Below are 18724 nucleotides of genomic sequence, written 5' to 3'. Positions count from 1 at the left end.
TCCGCGCCTGCGCAGTACGCCCTCGTGACGTCACGTCGTCGGCGGGCGGCGCGCGCGCTGATTGGCTGCCGCCGGACACACCCCCACCAATGGCACGTGCGCTGCGCTGCCGGTTGCGCCGCTGGTTATGAATTAATGAGACATGCTCGGTGGTGACGGTGGGGTCACCGGCGGCGGCTCGGAGGCGGCAGTGGAGAGTGACGGTCAGCGCGGGTCGCTGGCCAGGGTCGTTTTGTCTACCTGTCGGACGCCGGTCGCCACGACGGGGAACCTAGCCGCCCTCCTGGCCCACCAAACGGGCACTCGCGCGCACATTTACGGTAAGGGGAATACCCTAGCTAGCAGGGTTGGGCAGTGTGCAACGCTAACGTCATCACAAACGAATTCGGGCGGATTTCGAATCAGATCATAGAGCTACCTAATGGTTACGCCATTCTGAGGCCGGTGTCGGTTCAATCTAACAATTAGTGATGTCAGTTACGGAAAATCGGAATACCGATACCAAACCAAATACCAACCAGAACCAGTGACTTCCGACCTACTTGATTTTTGAGTAGCTAACACTTGATGCACTTTGTAAGAATTCTCCAGTTTAGTTGCGAGGGTCACTCTAACCACATTGTTAATCTGACTAACTCTTCGTTCAAAGCATACCCATATGCACAAACGTATGTAGGTACAAAATACATGTTCTGCACTCATTACAAAATATACGCAATGAAGATCATAAGTAAGTAACTAGAACGCCCGCCCAAATCTCAGCTTCGTGAAGTCATTCATTTACAGACATCCTTTGTAACAAATCGGAGCAAAACACACTTTTATATTATCTTTTCCTGTGAATGGTACATAACTTAACCCGCGCGGGGCTGGGGTCTCCAGCCGAACGCGCGGGGCTGGGGGGGGGGGTAAATTTTACCCCCCCTGTTATCTCCCGAACTAATGGTCCGATTTGGAAAATTCAAACGCCAATCGAAAGATCTCATCACGAACAACTATAAACATGTACTTAATTTTAAGTTTGAGGTCAAGGTCAAGGTCAGGTCAAGGGTACAAATTGCAAGTTCCTACAGTATCGGCCTTGAACCGTAGTTGCCGAAGGATGGAGTCATGGACTGAGACTGATCGCCCAAAACGTGTTCTTAGGCTACCAAGACAATATTCGTTGCATACAATATCATTCAGAGGTCAAGGTCAAGGTCAGGTCAGGTCACCAAAAATAAAATATAGAAAATGGCATGTGCGACACATGTTTTATGGGTCATTTTACTTATAGAATTCAGTAGGCACACTCAATAAGTGATATGGACCACCTCTGGATGAATTTCAGGTCGAGGTCAGGTCAAGGTCAGGTCAAGTGAGGTCATATTTTGAAGTTGGTTGTTAGGGCCTAAAAAGGTGTCTATCTGATGCAGTTTTTCACGGCGAATCGAATGGTGCTATTTTTGTTTCCGTACGAGGTCTAGAACTTCCAAAAAAGTCATTTTTCAAAATTTTTGTGTGTCGTGACGTCATACAATTTTGAATAACTCCCACATTTTTGAACCGATTCTTCTAAAACTTGGTATGTAGGTGCATATAGACCACTTCTCTGACATATATTCCGGTTTTTTCGATTAACTCAAAATTTTGGATTTTATAGTTATTTTCCCAAAAAAGTCAGTTTTTTGAAAAAAATTGGGCCAAAATCCAAAATTTTCAAAAAACCGAGATAGCCGATAGACAAAAAACCGATAGACAAAGTAGAATTACGTATATCCTTTTTTGTTACGTCTTGATTCCTTTAAAAATGAAGATGTTAGCGGCGTTTGAACTTTTGCCGTTTTTGAGGCGAAAATGGCGAACATGACGTCACTAAACGTCAATTTCTCAAAAATTTTCCGACGGATTTCGCTCAAATTTTCAGGGAACGTGTCAAATTGATGTAAGAAAAGGTACTGAAAGTTTGGCGGCGCTGCGCGCCGCCGTTTTTGAGATATTGCAAAAATTCGCGAGGAGGGTAAAATTTACCCCCCCCCCCCCCAGCCCCGCGCGGGTTAAATATGAAAAATGGCACTGGGCACATCGTCAAAAGACAAAAGGGATCGGAAAAATCAAAAGGTACTAAATGCCAATGGTGCACACTGCACAGAATACGAGTGTCTGCAAAAAATCTAAGGAAGATCAGAGTTCAAGCGCCTGAATCACTTTGCACGTGTTTTGATAACTGACAATGTTAAGGCTCGGAGAAAATGTATGTAAAAAGCTGAGAGAGAAATGTTCTCGGATATTTTTTAGACAATATAAAGGCACGTGCATCAGCAGCGGTTGCACTTCAAATCCCTTCTTTCTTAGGTTTGTCAAAGGCCATATGGTTTGTCAGACTATAGGTAGTTACCAAGAAAAAAAAAACGAACAAAAGGCGGATACAAACAAGTATCTCTTTGATCCGTAGCGAGTGACAACTGGAGTCTGGAGTTCAAAACAGCATAGTTTATGGCCAACGTGAAGATTGCATTACATCCTCAACCATATCTGCGGTTAGATAGCGAAGAATTATAATTTACCAGTAAAACGCCTTTTGGGCGAAGAACGAGCGAGCGAGACAGTGAGCCCTGCACGTGCGGAAGGGCGAGAGGGTACTTCCAACGGGCTTGTGCAAAGCACCCTTCTAACCGGTCGCTAGCGGTGTGCCAAATTTGAACGCAATCGGCCCAGCCGTTCCTGAGATCTGGAAGCGGCATTCTGCACGTGCGCACGTGCAAAGGGGGTCCAAAATGACTTTTGCACGGCACCCTACTAACCGGTCCCCAACCGTGTACCAAACTTGAGCGCAATCGGCCCAGCCGTTCTCAAGATCTGGAAACGCCCCCTGCACGTGCGCACGTGCAGTAGCACCCTAACCGCAACACATGGGAATGCATTGCCTGGTGGGTGCCTACCTGTATGCCAAGTTTCAGCGAAATCGCCCCAGTAATTACAGAGTTATTGAAATGGGAACAAATTTGGCACCTCTTCTTTTTGTATTTTGCACGTGCAGTGGGGGTCACTCACATAGATCAAGAGTATCCGACCTTTGGTAGAAGGGATGCAGCTACCCTATAAAAATTACCGCAAGACAATCGCCCAAGCGGCTGCTGAGATATGAGCCTCTCAAAATCACTACTTTTGCAAAACAGCTTGAACACCCTTGACTTTTCACGTGGCACGTGCCACGACGGTCACTGAGATGTTTTAAAAGTAGTCAATTACGGGGTAGAAGGGATGGGGCTACCCAGCAAAGAAGACCGCAGGCCAATCGGTCCAGCGGTTGCTGAGATATAAGCCTCTCAAAAGCGTTACACGCCAGGCCGGGCCGGGCCGGACCGGGCCGGGCCGCTCTGAGATTTTTCCGTTATATTGAAAAGACTTCGCTTCGCTCGCTGCGCTCGTTCGCTCGTAATAAACTGTCGCTCGAAAGGTCCATAAACTTAAGTTAAGGAACTTATGCCGCTTCCATTTAAAATGCACTGCGGTCAAATCATTGCATCCTCATCTGATTATGGCAGGCAAAGCGTGGATAAATGGCAGGGGAGGATAACATAGATACAGAGATAAGCTCCCTTTATCATTCGCAGAATGAAAATAGTAGATAATGCACAATTCAAACACATGCAAGTTCCTACTTCCTTCAAAATAATAAACTCAAACATGATAAAAATGCCTATAGGTACACATTGCACAAGAAGCAAACGGCCTTCATTCAAACACCGCCCAATAGCATGCGCCGGTTTTGCCGTCCGATCAAGCTGACCACACTGCTTACGCCACTTACGCACAAACACTCGGCCTCAGTCTCTCAGAAAGTCACTGGTCACACTACGAGTACCCACTGTAACTTTCCAAGCACGCGCGTTGTGCGTGGTCGTCAGATGACCGGTGTTCAATAATGGAACAGACGCATCCCGCATCTCGTCGTCGGAAGATAGGCTGTCAAGGCAGCTCGCCTGTAAACAATTGCACGGCCCTGTGTATTTGACGGCGGAGGCAGTGACACAAATCTCTCAAGGATGCAAGATAAGCGCGAAACGTGAAACGCATACGTAAGGCGAACGACCCCCCTTCCGGCGCCTTTTGTTTTCAACCGATCAAATGGTGGACGAGTGGTGGAGCGCGAAAGAACGCAGCTGGCAAGCAGCAATGGAACTGAGTAGAAGGTATCTAAATGAAAACATTTCTCGGAATGAATGTGTTGATTAGCGCAATCCTTTGCGTCTTTTCAGCACTTTTGCGTTTGGTAGGGCGTAGGTGTGGTCATCCAACACACTATCCTTCTCAATGACCAGCGCTTCTTTTCTTGGTACGGCACATTTCAACAGCCGAACACTGGAACCATATCTTATAATCACGGCAGGGTCGAAATGGGAGGAGCACACTCTGTTGTTATCCGTAGGGAGCCAATCTGGAGGCTTTCCCAGTGCTTCAATTCACTTGGTGGTCAAGGCAGGATCCTTAGGAAATTTGTGAAAGCTGCACTTTGACTGCCCTACGCATCCTGGAACACAGCATTTCATAACCATTGTGGAAAAACACTAAAGCACGATATGAAACGTTGAATGCTAAAAATCCTCAAATATTCATGGGACCTTTATCGCACAATAATTGTTCCCTACCATGGACTTGAATCAAGACCTTGTTTCTATCCCATGGGGAAACATTTTATCTGGCATCGGTATGTATTTTAATAAAGCTGTTCATTCAATCAAGGCCATATATAGGCAATAGGCATTCAATGTTGAAATCCACCAGATTTCGCGGGGCATTGGAGGATTTCAAAGTGAGGAATGAGTGTTTTAATGGTTATCGACTCCGACTGTACTACTATAAAATCACAAATGTTTTAGCTAAGTCGTGCTCTTATTTGTTTCAATAAATTTATTATAGCAAAAATTAAATCAGCATGAAAAATCAGGATATATTGAATTAGGATGAAAAATGTCATTTTGAAGCAGTCAGAGTGAACATTGCACGACGATTGTTATCACAAGCCTAAGTTGAATTTTATACCGGGCTTCTCACAAAAGTCGGACCAATTTCTTTTGCAGATAGTGGACTGGAAACAACATTTAAACGAAACAAATGCACGTGAAAAGAAAGCACATTTTTAGGAGATTTGTATGATACCATACTTGTTGAGTTTAAAAAATGACACTGTGGTCTTAAGACGCAAAAGCAAACTCAAAGAAACTCTACTTTCAGAATAAGTCGGTCGTTTCAACACAACGGAACTTCCGCAATCTTTTTTTTTTTTGCAAAGCGAACACCATCTTGAAATGCTATATTCCACATCGTTGAAAGTTTCTAGGCCGAGGAAAGGTTAACTGCTGGTTCAAAGAACATAGTGGCGGCCGCAAACCCAATCAAAGAAGCCCGGCGAACGTCGCTCGTGTGAGAGATGCGCTACCCAGGCTGTCAACGGTCAGCGATACCGGATGACCCTGACAAATTTTTGGAGTGTCCTGCAGACCACAATGGGCAGCGATCCTGAAGCACTCAAATGCCAATAGTTCCAGCTAGACTAGACGTTTCCACGGCCAATACCGCTAAAGAAAACCGGGATTGGGTGCAGGAGCGCTCCGGGCAGCGTGTGATCTCGAGGTTTGAGACACATCTGTGACCAGCGAGCTCCCCGGACTTGACCCCACCGGACTTTTTCCTGTAGGACCACCTCAAGTCCCAGGTGTACCGAAACCACCCAAGAAGTCCCAAAGACCTGAAGGGTGCAGTGAGGTCGGCAGTGCGCAGCTGCCACCTTCCTTATCCCGGCCGGGCCCGGGGGGGTAATCCCAACCACCGCAGCCCGGGGGGGGGGCGTTTTTCGCCCCCCTGTCTAACTACGTAAATAAGAGAGCTACGGAAACAAAAGCGATACCAAACGAAAGGTCCTTACGAGACGATTCTAATGCACCTAAAATTTTTGACCTCAGGTCAATTTTCAAGGTCAGAGGTCAAGGTCAAAGGCCAAAACCGGCACATGTGTAGTGATCTCAAAGTAAGCCTTCTAGAGGACGGCAGGCTGCATCAAACCGGCAAAATTGGGTGTCAAACGAAAGAAGAGAATCTGAGGATTCTGAAAATGTGCTCTAAATCAAAGGTCAAGGTCAAGGTCACGCTCAAAATTGACCTCAAACTTGGCACTTTTTCGCACATCTTGCGTGCTAACTTCCAAGATGTTTTGAAATGTTTTGAGGCTTATCAGTTCCCTATTTGTGGTTCATCTTACGATACAAGGCTGCCCAAAGGTCAAGGTCACACAAGAGTATCCCTGCTAGAGGCTATTTCACCTATTAAGTTAGTAATAATAAATAAGACAATTTTGCCCTCCGGAAGCTCTAAATGAAGGCTTAGAGGAAAATAGATGCCAGATTCGTGATCAGCGGGTACAAATCCATCATAAACGACCTTTCATGTGTCAAGGTCAACCAGAGGTCATTCGAGGTCACATGAGGTCAACATGAAACTTGACCTTTTCCGAACAAAATATATATCATTCGACGCGGCTTGACAAGGCGAATGCGATGGTACCACTGCCGTAGCTCTAGGACCATTTTTGTCGAAGTTATTTGCGAAAAACTAAAACCACATTTCGGGGTCGTTGACCTGACCTCTGACCTCAGGTCACCAAAACTATTTTTCTATTTTTCTCTAGGTCAAACGCTACACAGCCGTGCTCGTAATTTGTCTTTATCTCTAAAACTCTATTTTTAGCAGCTATTTGAAGTTTGCGTCTGTGACGCCGAAGTTTGCCGTGCAGGGGTCTAGAAAAATGGACCTTGTGACGTCATCAAGGGGGCTAGGTCCAAATTTTTTACTTCAGAAGATGTCAAATTGATGGGAGAAAAGGTACTGAAAGTTTCGCCTTCCTATCCCTAAGCGTTCGGGAGTTATCGCAAATATTCGCTAGGGGGGGCGAAAAACGCCCCCCCCCCCGGGCCCGCGAGGGTTATGCCGTGCTGCAACAGAGGCCGCGCTGCGCCGGGCTTAACTTTGCATCGAGCGAAACGGGGGACATCTCGAACAGGTCCGGCGCGGCTCAATAAGGCGATCGCCGACGGTCGAAATCCCCTGAAACAAAACATTTTTAACCAGGCTTTCAGGTGATACCTGATTTATTTTTGTAACACTGACACATCCTTAAATATATTTATTAAAAATTCATCCGACTTTTGTGAGAAGCCCGGTATGCATGATGATGAGTATATGTCCTCAGGTGGACCAAATGGCTCCTAAATCCGTTTTCAGGACGCACACCTGATGTTTTTGGTCCACAATAAATGAGGCAAATGCTGGAAATGTCGAGGATGGCATACTGGTGTCGAGGACTGCGGACCTCGGTGTGGGGTTAAAGGCCTTTTCAGAGCTCCAACCGTCACTCCCACCAGAATGACATGCCCGGCATTTCAAGATTGGATGAACTGCCAGGAATGGTAGCGTAAGAAAATTAATATGTCTACAAACTATTTCTATATGATTCGACATCTCAGTTACATTGATCACCGAAAAATTTAACTTTGAACAAGCTTATACTATCAGAAGTTGGAAGATACCTGGACCAAAATATGAAAATGATTGGTAACCCTTGTCTTAACCCTCGCCGGACCTATTGGTTTTCTACATACGCGCCGGCCGAGGAGGGGGGGGGGGCGGGTACGACCCCCCTCGCCGTTTCGCCCCTGGTGGAGCTAGCGCGTCGCGGAAAAACGAGCGTGTGCGCCGTTACGAGACGCAGAGATTGGTACCCGATTTTAAGGTCCTAGGTCAACCGGTGACCTCTGAGGTAAGGTTAAGTGCCCCAAGGTACGGTTCAGGTTTTGGCGAATAACTTCGCAAAAAACGGCCGCAGAGCCGCGAGTTTGGTAGCATCGTGTTCGCCTCGCTCAGGCGCGTCGAATGATATACTTTTTGTTCGGGTCAAATCAACTTGGGGTGTTGACCTCAGGTCAAGGTCAGGTCAGCACCCCCAGGTCACGAAGTTGGTCGAAAGAGGTTATGTCGCATATCATTCGATTCGGCAGGTCTTCCTGAGTCCATTGGTGGCTTCCCCAACTCGCTAGCTCAATTTGATCAAGAGTTATTGACGAAAAAATAATATGACCTTGATGACGTCATAAATGACGTCACGCAAGGTCAACATTGCAAAAGTGACGCATCTAACTTTGCAAGGAGTGCATCAAATCACGATTCTGTGTGCTTGAGATAGTTGGAGATCGTTCCCGGCGCCAGAATAGCAGTTTTCATTTTTCCCCATTGACTTATAATGGTGAGGTCACGAAAATGACCTGACCTCATATGACCTTTAGGAAAAATCCGAGATATACAAGTTGTGAGACTCATAATGGATACTAGATCCTGCAAGTTTCATTTTCCTGTGACATCGCCTCTGGCAGTGAGGGCGTTGCGAAGTTGCGACATCTGAATACCGTGGAGGTTCACTTATGACGTCATCGGTCAGTGACCTGACCTGACCCAAAAATGCGGTTGGTGTCAAAAGATCCGGCTTGAATCAAAGGTCAGGTATGCCAAGTTTCAGCTCTCTATCGCCAGCGTGTTCGGAGCTATCGCGAAAAAACCCTATAGGGGGGGGCGGCACCCGCCCCCCCCCCCCCCCCCCCCTCGGCCGGCGAGGGTTAAAGGTAGTGTGCCACCTTTGAAAGATTTCCCATTTTATTTTTCCTATGATAAGAAGCTTCTGTTTTTACCTAATATCGCAAAGAAAATCAAAAATGGGCCTGGAATAGTGCCTTTTTCGCCTAAAAGTTTATCGGTTTTTCGATATGTAGGGGAAGCGGGGGGAACACCGCCACTGTGGGAAACACCGCCACCCCATCTGGCGGCGAAAGTATGAAATGTGAAGTGTAAAAATCCGTTATTTCCTATTAACCGCACGAAGGTAAGCGTCTTCTGATTTGTGTTCCGGTGTTTCAGTGTAATAGAAGCTCAATGTGGGCATTTAAAGAAAAATGCACATTCTCTTATAAAAATTCGATGAGTTGGGAGCGTTTTTGAATGTCTTTAAGTAGAGCCTCATTTTGATTTACTTGATTACATCGAAAAATAACTTATCGGCTTTGTCCAGTAAGAAAGGTTTGCTTGAACCGTGTAGTACATTCTTGCCGCTGGCGATTTTTGCTTGTGATCACTTATTGGGGAACACCGCCACCCCGTGGCGGTGTTACCCCGATTGAGGTTGCGGTGTTTCCTGTTCGTAGCGTGATAAGGGACGAAACTTCAAAGACACGCTTTATTTATGTTCGTAGATGTTCCTAAGTCGGGAATAAGCAGCTTATTTGATTTTTTACTTTATATTTTTCATGCATCCCGACCAAGCACTTGCCAGCTGTATAAAACTGGCAAACAGCTGATGAACCTATACCTATTTAGGTGTCCATTACCGATTATTTGCGAAAATTACCACTTACCGACAGGAAACTCATCGCACGCGATCTCTGAACAATTAAAAGCTTTCGTAGGAATGGGTTGGGTTAACATCAACACCGGTGGCGGGGTTACCCACACAATTTGTAGGCGGCAAATATGCAAGGTATTTTTAAAAGTCGTGATACATGAAAACCTTTTAGGAGCATGCAAAATAAGTACCTAAAACACGTGAGAAAATGTTTAAATATTGTAACCAAGACAATAACTAACAAGAGACTTCACACATATTCTCTCATTTTGGCGAAAAGCTTAGGGGGGCGGTGTTACCCCCGCTTCCCCTATAACAACTGTAGTGGGCTGACCTGCAAACAGGCGTCGGCAACAATCGCGAATGCGGCGCACATGTGACAATAAGCAAAGGTCATTATAGAGTTACGACGTACGGGAATGAGTTATCAGCTGTCTAATCGTAGACAACACAATGTCGAGCCTTAAACTGTAAGCCTGTATTGGTATTGTTTCTTTTATTTGGCTGTCCAACATTATTTATGGTTTGAAATATGATTTTATGTAAAATAATTGATATGAAAAAGCCGTCTCTTAACCCGCGCCCCGCTGGGGGTCCTGGATTTCCACGCCCTGCTGGGGGGGGGTGTTTGAACACCCCCCCTTCTAACTCGGCTCCTGGGCCACGTAGCGATACGCGGAAGGCGGCGTTCGAAAGAGCGTCAAAAATAATGAGGAAATCATTTCGGTCAATTTTTTGGTCAGGTCAAAGGTCAGGTCACCAGAGGTCATTGAAGGCAAAATTTTGCCGATTTCCAGGTCGAATGTCGACAATTTCCAAGAAGCCAACGCATAACTCGGGAACCAATAGAGCTACAGCGCCGCGGAAAAGCGCATTCGATAGCCCTATTAACGCCCTTTCTGAGTAATTTTCTCAGATTTGGCCTAACGTCAACGGTTTTGCCTGCAGGGGGCAAAAACTGCAAAAATAGCCGATTTTTTCGGAAACAGTTTTTCTGCAATAACTTTTGACCCAAGCCTTGTACGAGCTTACTTTTACCGGCATCGTGTTCTTCTCGTCAAGACGCATCGAATGAACTATAACTTGACCTTGAAAGGTCAACTTGAAAATTTGACCTCAGGTCAAGGTCATGACCTGACCGGAAAGGGTCATGTTGCATATCAGTCGATCCGTATCGTCGAGCTGAACACATCTAAGGCGTTTTCATCGCTCTAGCATGCCTCTATCAAAAGTTATTTGCGAAAAACTGTTAGATACCATTCGTGACCTAAGATGACCTCAGGGCATAAACAGGGGTCACGGACACCATTTTCATGTTCAGTGTGTCTAAACTACTTGTAATTCAGTGTTTGGGAGTGTTTATAATGTCTTTCGTCCAAAAGAGGCGCATTTCAATTTTCTCCCATTGACTTATAATGGGGAGGTCGCAAAATTGACCTGACCTTAGGTCATCGATATCAAAATACTGAGATATACATTTTGTACATGCTATTGCTCTTAGCAATCGCTGAAAGTTTCAAAGCGATCAGTCACTCGGTGTAGTTATGACAGACATTGAAACTTTTTATGAGGTGAGGTCACTTCAAGTGACCTGGTGACCTGACCTTGAATGACCTTGGTCTGAATTTTTCACAACATGTGTAGAATTGTTGTATGATAAGGTGTACCAAAAACGGCGGCGCTCCGCGCCGCCGTTTTTGAGATATTCGCGAAAAACCACAAGGGGGGGTGTTCAAACACCCCCCCCCCCCCAGCAGGGCGCGGGTTAAGTTATGTTTGTTTGTTTTCTTGGTTGTTTAACGACGCATCAGTCAGACTTGACTATTAGCGTCGGTTCTTCGATTCGTCTTGCTGTTCTTCGGGGCTGGAAAGCCTGGCTAAAGCCAGTGGGTCATAATCGAGTCTGGGGAATGTGAGACAGGTATACCAGGAAATTAGGACTGACAGGGGCATGAAGGACATGGAGGATGGGAAAGAGAGAGTAGGAGTATGATGAGTTTCAACAATGTGAGATAACCATCTGTGTGTAGTATGTGTAATCATGATGAGGTCGTTCTGCTATAGTTGTTCTAGCAGTTGGGTTCTCCGAAGGTAATCACAGACTGCCTCTATGAGAACCGGATATTCATCACTCAGGAGATGTGTTAGATCGAAAGAAACATTCATTGTAGTACATAGTCGTCTGAGGTTTCGTCTGTCCATTGTGTACTTGCGGCAGTGTAAGATGATGTGTACCACACTTAATGGGCTGTTGCATGTTGTGCATAACTCAAATCTCGAGTTGTTGAAGAGCCCGCTATGGGTCAGTCTAGTATGCCCTAGTCTAAGCCGAGCAAGGGCAACCTCTTCCCTTCTTGACTTTCGGTTTGATGATTCCCATTCCCCGGTGTCAGGTTTAACCGCTTTAAGGAGAGTCGGTCCACTGTCCTTCCACGACCTGGAAAACCAATTTGCAACAGATCGCCTGAGCATGGGCAGTATATCTCTGTAATCGGGGGGCATGGGTGTGATGTCCTCTTTAGTCAGTGCTTGTTTGGCGCGACTGTCTGCCATTTCATTTCCAGGTATTCCAACATGGCCTGGGATCCACATGAGGAGGACATCCTGATGATTTTGGTCTATTTCATGTAAGGTCATCTGGATGTCCCTCACCACGGGTCTCGAGTTACCAGTATTTGTGAGACTCTGCAGTGCCGATTTGCTGTCACTGCAGACAATGGCTCTGGGAACTCTGCGAGAAACGATATACTGCAGAGCTCGTAGGATGGCAAACAGTTCAGCACAGTGCACACTGGTGTCATCTGGTAAGCGATCGTCGAAGTAGACATGTTCAAAGACAAAAGCACATGCGGTGTTTAGGTTCTGCTTGGACCCATCCGTGAAAAAGATGGTAAAATCAGGGTACATCGCAATAGTCTGGTAAAAGCTCGCCCGTAACTCAGCTGGAGTGCACAAATTCTTGGAGGACACTGGAAGATGTGTGTATTGGGGCCCTTTGAGAGTCCACGGTGGAATCGGCAAAAGAGCGCTCGCAGTGGGTATCGGTAAAGCAACACGCAGCCGATCAAGATAACGCTGTACTCTGGCACCAATGGGAAAACCAGACCTTTTCGGAGGTACATCACGGTTTGAAATGCACTGTAACAAGCTCTGTCGTTTAATAACCTTTGTTTTCACATGCTCGATGTGTTGCTTCATGTTCATCCGGGAGTCGAAGACAATTCCTAGGAAGCGTGCATGGTCAACATAAGGGATATCAGCACCTTGAATGGACAGTGTACGATCTGGGGGCAGCCGAGTGCGATAACGGCTGAAAATAATAGCAGAGGACTTCTGACCCGAGAAAGTCATGCCCCATCTGTCAGTCCATCTCTCTAGACAGCCAAGCGCTCTCTGTAACTTAGCGAGGACCGCAGATAAGTCCGACCCCTGCGCCCAAATTGCACAGTCATCGGCAAAAAGAGAGTAACTGACACCATGTGGTAAGTGGTGGCATATATCATTGATGAATAGGAGAAACAAGGTTGGTGATAAGACCCCACCCTGCACCACACCATTCTCTTGACGAAATTCATCTGACAAGCCTTTGCAGTCGACTCGGAATGAACGACCAAATAGAAAATTCTTGACGAAGATCGGCAAGTGTCCTCGGAGACCTATATTCTCAAGTTTCTGAAGGAGGGCAGGAACAGAAACCATATTATAAGCCGAATGCATGTCCAAGAAAACAGCAACTGTGTAAAACCGCAAGTAAAATCCACATCTGATGTCGGTTTCTAATCGCACAGTGTTGTCAAGGCATTGTCGTCCTTTTCGAAAGCCAGACTGATACGGCGAGAGGATATTCTGTGATTCCAGGTACCACAAAAGCCGAGCATTCAGCATGCGTTCAAGGGTTTTGCATATGTTAGAAGTGAGTTGGATGGGTCTATAAGATGATGCTAATTCTCGTGGTCTGCCACTCTTGTGGATGGGGATGATGTACGATTTCTTCCACTCTTGGGGAAAGACATCATTCGCCCATATGATATTGAACATCTTTAAAAGCTCTTCCTTAGATGTTGGACTGAGGTGCTCAAGAAAAAAGTAGTGGACACCATCAGGGCCGACAGACGTAGCTCCGCAATGTCCCAGAGCTGTGTCAAGTTCAGCCATAGTAAACTCACTGTTATATGTCTCAGTGTTGTTGCTCGTGAAGTCAAATGTCATTTCTTGTAACTCACGAGCCCGAGCCTGGAAGGCCGGTCTGTGGTTAGTGGAGTCACTGAGGGATGAAAAGTAGTTCCCAAATATGGCAGTCACCTCATCAGGGCTATCGTAACGCCGACCGTTTTGAACAAGAACTGGTAATGAGTGAGAGCTCGTTGGTTTGCCGCCAAAGGCGCGAATCATGCCCCAAATTTTGGACAACGGTGTAGACGATGTAAAAGAGTTGATATGCTGGATCCAACTCTCTCTCTTGGCAGTTCGCAGTACGCGTTGGGTAACAGCTCGTTCTCGCTGCAAATCAAGCAAGTGAGCGGGACACACACAGCGTTTGTATCGAAGGAGAGCACGCTTCCTCTTGGCAACCGCCCTCTTACATTCATCATTCCACCACATGTTAGATCGTTTAGGGCTCTGCCTGTTTATTTGTGGTACATGCTTTCTAGCAGAGTCTAAAATAGTTTGGGTTACCATTGAGCATACATTGTGGGGCTCAGCAGATGAGACCTTGAGTTCACATTCTCTGCTGTAAGCCTTCCAGTCCACACGTCTGACAGACCAGCGCAGTCGACAGCTGGGGTAGCTGTCTGGTGTGGATGTGCAGAAAGATGGCAATATGTCAATAGGGAAGTGATCACTGCACCGATTGTCACCTTGCACCTTCCATCCTAGGAGTGGTGCCAGATTAGTTGTGCACACTGTAACGTCAATGTGGGTCATTGCTCCAGTATACACATCCAAGCGGGTTCCTGATCCATCATTGAGTACATGTAGATCATATTGAGCCACAAGATCTGCCAGTACCCTGCCTCTCCTATCATTGTGTGGTGATCCCCACAGGGCATGTTTTGCATTGGCATCTGTGCATATCACATAATCAGTTTCTAATTGTAGGATAAGTTGCTCTAGCTCTGTGCCAGTGAAAGGCACATTTGGAGGGAGGTACAGTGAGCATACAACCAATCTCTTATTATTGATATTCACATGGCAGGCCACTGCTTGCAGAGTGGTTTGGAGTTTTATTTCACAGTGAGGTATAGTGTTTAAGACATAAAGTGCAACACCACCTTGCCTTGTTTCAGCATTGCAATTTGTTGTGTATAAACTGTATCCAGGGATTGTAAAATCATATCGATCATTGTCACGAAACCGTGTTTCTTGTAAGCATATGCATAGAGGTGATTTCTGTGCTAAAAAGAATTTGCATTCGGTCCATTTCCCAATCAATCCTCTTGCATTCCATTGCAGAATAGACATGAGTAGTGTGTAGTACGTGGATGTATGGAAGTCCCAAGCGGACTGGCTAAGAGTACTTAGAGGCTTTTGTTGAAAAAGGTTGGCTGTGAAAAAAAAACTAAACTAAAAACGGCTTAGTTTAGTAGGCTGTAGTCTGTAAACGTAGAGCTAGATCACTGTCTTCTCTCCCAAGACTTTCTTTGTACGTATTGCTTTTTACCCCTGTCCAGAGATCTACTCGCTCGAGTGAACACTGGTGAAGGGTCGATCTCATCACCTGAGATCAGTTGTCCCTGATGTTTGTCAGCACGTTTTGTTTTTCCTGCAACTTTCCACTGAGCTAGTTTGCCCTCCCCTCGAGGATGTGGCTCATTCCCAATGTTTGTCACATGGATCGCCCTCTCACCATCACAGGGCGACACTCCTGCCGCACCCCCATCATCCATGGCATCATCAGTAACATTTCTTTCATCTGCCCGAGTGTCCCTCATATCCAGGGTCTCCACAGGACTATCTAGGGCTGCTTTGGATGCTGTTCCAGATCTCTGTTTGTCAGCTGTCTCCTTACCCTCAGTCGCAGCATTCCCCTGTAATATTTCTTTGGGTACAAGTTGTTTCAGCAGTTCAATCATCTCACTCATCTTTGACTCTAGTTTGTTAACTTTGTCAGTCAGCTCGGCCTCCTTTTTGCTCATCACACTGGGAGTGCGAATAGCAGTGGCATATGTCTGAGGACTGGAACGGGGTTTGTCATAGTTTGTTTCGTACACCTTCCTGGCCTGTGGGTATGAGATATCCTGCTCAGTTTTAATTCTGCAAATCTCTTTCTCTTTTTTCCAAGCATCGCATTCCCTTGACAGACATGTGTGTCCCGGTTTCTCACAGTTTAGACATTTCATTTCACATTCTCCATCATGCTTTGGTTTCCCGCAGCGAAGACAGCGAGCCTCCCTTGTGCATTTGGCTTCAGAGTGTCCAAAAAGGCCACATCTGTAGCACATCAGTGGGTTGGGTACATATTGGTGGACATGGTACGTCACATAATCCAGCTGAAGTTTCTGAGGACAGGTTGGCTGGTTAAATGTCAGGAGGAGTGTTGGGGTGTTCTCCACCTTTCCATTGAGCTTTTTAGTGAACCTTTTGGCTCCCACCACACCATACTCCTCCAACCAGCCAACTATCTCAGTCTCTGAGAGGTCAATAAGGTCATATGCGTTGATGGTACCGCGTGATTGATTCAGCTTTGCATCTCTCACCACCTCACACTGTTCATCCCCAAAGAAGGATGCTTTGAGGAGCCTTTCCGTCTGTTTTTGTGTTTTTGTTTTTACGAGCAGACAACCGTCTGCTAAAAAGTTGGCTTTATCCAACTTCTCCACACCTCCCAGGATTCCCCTCACACCTGCCTGAATCCAGGGCCATCCTTTGGAACGAAATGAATTCCCCGAACTCAGAGCGATCCTAAGATACGAACCAGCCTTGTCAGGCTCTGGGAAAAACAGCTCGTCCGGCCTACCTCTCTTGACAGGTCGATCTCGACCTACCATTTTCAATCCATTACCCAGTACTCACTGAAAAGCACCAATATAGCTTCACTGAACTTTAAACAGGAAGAATTAATAGCCTACAACTGCAACCATACAAATCCACTCTTCCGCACTCCGACGCTCCACCGTTTTCGCGCCAAAAAGTCTTGACAAAGAGCCACGCCCTTCCCACTCGAAGCCTCCCGAAGGAAAGTGGGTTAAGTTATGACCCCATTTCACCACACGCAAGTGGCAGAAATGACAATGATCAGCTGACGCATATTCTTGGCCGAAGTCAGAGCGCGCGGCCCGACGCACCACCACCGCACCACAAAGTATGAGCAGAAGCCGCGCCCAAAGCCAGGGCCCCGGTAACGTGAGGTAGCCGAGTCGGGGCAGCGTGCGCTGACCCAAGCCGGGGCCGCAGCTTTGGGCGCGGTCTACCACATCCCCGCGGGCAGCCCCGGGCTATCACATGACACCGGGAGGACGCGCGGCCCCGGCTCGGGTCAGCGCACGCTGCCCCGACTCGGCTACCTCACGTTACCGGGGCCCTGGCTTTGGGCGCGGTCTACCGCACCACCTAACAGGCGTGTTCGAAACCGCAGGAGATGATGATGAACGGGTTTATCGAAACTTGATTGGATGAGCATATCGGTAATAGCGATTTCAGTGTGTGCATTTATTGTTCATAGTGGTGTGAAATGTGGTTGGGGTACGACCGACAACCCGTCGGGGCGAATTTCGCACTGGGGTACTCAAAATTTGAAGAATTTAAGACGTTTCCATGAGTTTTGAAGGTATGGATAAGTTCTAAAAATCCGGTTCTCCTTATCTAGGCCATTAGCTCCATACGGTCCAGGAAAGCTGGCACACTACCTTTAACCAATGCTTTCAACGTAATGCCCTATAACCGAGGTGCCTATATGCTATGAATGATTAAGATCTTCCTCTGAAGCTGCCCCAGCGCACGGAGAGGCAGGTGACTGCAATGCAGCAGTATGGGAGTAGCACCAATAGCGAAGACTTCGATGCTCCGAGGAAACGGCTGAGCTTTCTTTCGTTGGACTTTATTGGGTGCCTACTTACATACGTTAGGTCTATGTCCTTGTATTCATGAACAATTATTGTCTTGTAAGCATCATGGTGAGGTGGGTGGGTGATTTCAAATTTTCAATATAATATTTAGTTATGTAGGCAAAGAAGGGAAGCAGGTAGTGTATATTTTGCTAGAAACAACAGAGAAACGGTAGGGTTGAAAATGTAACCATATCGGCTGGACCGCTGGACCGTCCGGGCAGCAACAGTTGTTCGTTTCTCATTCACCTCACGTCGCCATCGGCATCATGAGTAGGCGGCAGCAGCGACTGGCTCAGTGAGGGCCTTTTTACCGTCCGCGGCGCCAGCGACACATCGGGACCGGCGCCGATAAGGAGCAGTTTTCTGGGGGCGGGACAAAAACGTGACCAGCACCTGAAACACGTGAGGCGAGACTGTCGGTTCGCGGAATCGGACGGGAGTCGCCCGGCACACCGGTAGACACTACAGGTTCGCCAGGATAGGTGCGTGTAGATTTTGGGGAAACACTCGGGAGTTTGATCCCTGGGCGCTGAGCTGTCCTATGGGCCTCGAAACGTTCGTAATATGAGTGCAACATTCATTTTGAATCACAACAGTCTGATTATAGAAAAAAGGGCGTTACGACATAGCTGATATCACACAGTAGTCTCCGATTCTCCATAATTCCATATGCCTAAACAATTTTAGTTCTGATTATTCTACATTGGCTGGGTCACCCACGTCTAACTATCCTGCCATCTCTGTGGGTTTTTCTCCAAATTCACCACCCACCTCACCCAGTTCACCCCCGACCGGCCAGTTCGGCGAACCCCCTGCGGCAGGACCGCCCTCTCGGAGACAAGGGGACTGATCAGGCGGAGACAACGACACCGGGGCGGGGAGAAGGACAGTGGTCGCGGAGACGCCGTGTCGTGTGGGCCAGCTGGATCGCAAAGGACGATCACTAGGCGGTCCCAAAACCGCAGTGGTGACAACCGATCAGCGCCGTTTGGGTGGTGACCGCGCTCCCATGACCCGTGACCGCAGCCCCCTGCCAGTGACCCTGGCCGGTGAACGGTGACCGGACCTTTAGCTCTGACCGGTGAAGTTGGTTGGATTCCAAACGGTACGTCCTCAACATAGCCTCATTTTGTTATCTAAGCTTTCCTTGTGTCTCGTCGTTTTGTCACATACGCAATCGATTGATTTTGAGTGCCAGTTCCAGTCGGCGGGGTGGGTTTGGTGGAGCTATAGACCCTGGATTGACGGAGCG

At 47.1% G+C, this 18724-nt stretch overlaps 1 protein-coding gene across 1 annotated transcript in view; it reads left to right on the top strand.

Annotated features, from left to right (window-relative positions):
- Window positions 1–159: 159 nt before the first annotated feature.
- LOC122385289 (mitochondrial basic amino acids transporter-like) overlaps window positions 160–18724 on the top strand; it is a 30009-nt gene continuing 11444 nt past the window's right edge. Inside the window, exon 1 of the mRNA XM_043373434.1 lies at window positions 160–320. The gene's annotated coding sequence lies outside the window, so the exon portion shown is untranslated. The remainder of the gene's footprint in view (window positions 321–18724) is intronic.

The sequence above is a fragment of the Amphibalanus amphitrite genome, unplaced genomic scaffold (genome assembly GCF_019059575.1).
Source record: "Amphibalanus amphitrite isolate SeventyFive unplaced genomic scaffold, NRLGWU_Aamphi_draft 000213F_arrow, whole genome shotgun sequence".
Classification (NCBI taxonomy): Eukaryota; Metazoa; Arthropoda; class Thecostraca; order Balanomorpha; family Balanidae; genus Amphibalanus; species Amphibalanus amphitrite.
This window is presented reverse-complemented; position numbering and strand designations above follow the sequence as displayed.